A 3,425-nucleotide genomic window follows, 5' to 3' on the forward strand; every position below is an offset into this window, starting at 1 on the left:
TTGTTCAAAAATTAATAGTGCACCAGATCTAATAGATCCAATAGGTCTCTGAGTAACATCAAGAGTATCATTATCATTTTTTAAGCACTCTCGAAAAAAATGCTCTAGGGACCCACAATGGAATCACGCTCTTGACTTTTTTGGACATTCTCTTCTATACTTCTTCCCAAAATGCTCATAATTTAGGATGTTTACACCTTTCGTGGAACCTTTAGTACTACAGACTGATACTGATGGTTGCTTGACTTGATCTTTCCTTAACTAAACATTTGGTGGAGTTGATCTCCAAGGTCCTTGAGACCTCTAACTCGCTGTAGCAAAGGTTGTGAACTAGTGATCCCGACTCTTTTTTTGAAGGCTTGGGAAGGCTCAACTTTCTTATCTAGGCCCATGACCTGCTCAACCATATTTACTTGTTTAGCTAGATCCCCAAACTCTTTAAGCTTATGCTGGACTAGTTGAACTAGAAGCTTATTGATAAGTCATAATATATACATATTTTTATCCCATGCTTGGTATATTTTTGGATAATTTATCATAAGATTTAGTGAATTTGATGCTCGTAATTCTTTGATTTCATTTTTTATACTCAGGTGACCATAGGAAGGTGAAAGGAGTAAGAAACGAGCCAAAAACGGACAAAATAGGCTTATCCCAGTATTTCACATGGCCTAGACATTTTCACACGAGTAAACTACACGCTCGTGTGTGTGACACACGGCCAGGATACACGCCCGTGTGTCATGGCCGTGTCGACATTAAACCAAGTCAGAATTGCATACGGCCTGAGCACCTTCACACAGGCGTGGCACACGGCCGTGTCCCTATCGAGCCAAAGTCTAATCCTATTAAAAAAAGGCTAATTTTGGGCATTCCAAAGTCTATATAAACAGCATAGAGTAGGATCAAAAGGGGAGACGCAGAGTAGAAAGGAGAAAATACTCAAGGACAACCATCAAAATCAACTCGGAAGCAGGATCTACTTCAAGACTGAAGATCTCCATTCAATTTCCTTAGAAGTTCTTTGGGTTTCTTTATATTTTGTTGTTTTCCCAATTTTGAGTTGTTTTCCATGATTATGAACTAAACTCCCTAAATACCTAAGGGAGATGAAACCTAAGGCAGATCTTATTACTATTTGAATTATATGATAAATACTTGTTCTTATTCTTAATTGTGAGTTTTAATCCTTGTTTTAATATTTCAGGATATTAATTTAGGTTTTGATGTGCTTATTCAGTAGAGTAAAAGTCCCTATTTAAGAGTAGATCATTCGTAATTAAGCGAAGTTGAATGTAATCCTAGAGATAGGACAACATAAATTTGTCGGATTAGAGTCAAATCTAATAAGGGAATTCATAGATCGAGTTAATGCAACAATAGAGGTTTTAATTAGAAAGAGATTTCAATTAATCAACATAGAGTCAGTTGTTTTTAGTCTCGTGAGAGATAATAACATAAACTAGGGATTTCTACGGATTAAGTCAAGTAAACAAATAGTCTAATTCAGAAGTAATAAGTGAAGTCTAGGTGGATTCTTCCTTGGGTATTGTCTTCTCCATCAGTTTTCTAAAAAGTATTTTTTAACTTTAATCTCTGTCGTAATCTTAGTTAATTAGATAATTAGTTTTAGTTTAAAAACATCCTTTAATCCTTTAATTCCCGGTCTCACCATAACTATACTACTGTTCGATAGGTGAGCTTACCTTAGTCGAATTTTTTTAGTTAGTTTCACGACCATCAAGTTTTTGGCGCCGTTGCTGGGGACTAAGATATTAGGAATGCTTAATTTTTATTACTTTAGCCATTTTTTATTTTTATTGCAATTTAATTTTGTTTTTGTTTTAATTACTAAATTTTCTTTTATTTACTTCTGGCAGGTTTTTATAGTTTATGACTAGAAGAAACCCGTCAGGACCATTGCTTTTTGATAGTGAGATCGAGAGCACAACTCGCAAAAATTGAAGAGAAATAAGGCGAAGCCTACAATACATAGAGGAAGAGTGAGAGGGCGATATTCCCACTAATATCGAGGAGATGGTTGAAAATCAGAATAATCCGCTACCTCTTGTGGTTGCTGCAAATCCAGTAAATCAGGATCCTGCTCCTCGTACTATGTATGATTATGCTACACCTACTTTAACAGAAATTGAATCAGTATGGTTAGACCTGCCGTTGCTGCAAATAATTTTGAACTGAAACCTAACACTATTCAAATGATACAACAATTTGTTCAGTTTGATTGTTTGTAGGACGAGGATCCAAACACTCATTTAGCAAATTTTCTGGAATTCTGCAACATTTTTAAGATTAATGGTGTTTCTGACGATGCCATTCGCCTTCAGTTATTTCCCTTTTCATTAAGAAATAAGGCTAAACAGTGGTTGGACTCGTTACCACGAGGGTCAATCACTACTTGGGAACAAATGATCGAAAATTTTTTACTTAAATACTTTCCGCCGGCCAAAACGGAAAAATTGAGGAATGATATCTCTTCTTTTGTGCAGATGGATTTAGAAACTCTTTATGACGCATGGGAGAGATACAAAGACTTATTGAGAAGGTGCCCTCACCATGGGCTACCTCTGTGGCTGCAGGTTTAGACTTTTTACAACGGTGTGAACCACTCAGCAAGACAGCTAATTGATGCAGCCGCCGGTGGAACTTTAAATAACAAAAAACCTGAAGAGGCTTATGAATTTAATGAGGAGATGTCACTGAATAACTACTAGTGGCAAGTCATGAGAATGAAGCTGATGAAAGTAGCTGGTGTTTTCAACCTCAACGCGGTCACTATGCTATCTAACCAGGTAGAACTTTTAAATAAAAAGATTGATGGTTTGTATGGTTATACTCAGGTACATCCAGTGATGAGATGTGATTCAAATAGAGGAGGAATACAATATACAAATTATCCATCCTTCAACTTTAGCACCGAGGAGGAACAAGTCCACTATATGGGTAATAATTCTAGACCTCAAAATAATCCGTATAGTAACACTTATAATGTAGGTTGGAGGAACCATCCCAATTTCTCATGGGGTGGTCAAGGAAATCAAAGACCACAACATCCTCTAGGTTTTCAACATCCACCTTACCAACAAGAGAAGAAATCGAACCTTGAAGAAATGCTCACAAAATTTATCTCGGTGTCAAAAACTCGCTTTCAGAATATTGAAACAGCATTTAAGAATCAGCAAGCGTCAATTCAAGGGCTCGAAACTCCAATAGGATAGCTTGCTAAATTGATTTTTGAACGACCACAAGGTAACTTGCCAAGTAACACCGAAACTAACCCAAGAGAACAACTTCATGCGATTACTGTTCGAGATGAAGAAGGGTTAGTTGAACCTAAACCAAAACTGAGGCAAGGACTTATGGTAAGTAAAGGTAAGGATGAGGTGAACCACAGTAAGAAGAAACCA

The 3,425-nt window shown here is 36.8% G+C and overlaps 1 non-coding gene across 1 annotated transcript; it reads right to left on the bottom strand.

Moving 5' to 3' along the window:
• Positions 1–2,474: 2,474 nt before the first annotated feature.
• LOC128293658 (small nucleolar RNA R71) lies at positions 2,475–2,581 on the bottom strand. The gene has a single exon (XR_008283835.1). It is a non-coding gene; the product is annotated as a small nucleolar RNA R71 (small nucleolar RNA).
• Between the last annotated feature and the right edge of the window lie 844 nt (positions 2,582–3,425).

This window comes from Gossypium arboreum, chromosome 5, assembly GCF_025698485.1.
Source record: "Gossypium arboreum isolate Shixiya-1 chromosome 5, ASM2569848v2, whole genome shotgun sequence".
NCBI lineage: Eukaryota > Viridiplantae > Streptophyta > Magnoliopsida > Malvales > Malvaceae > Gossypium > Gossypium arboreum.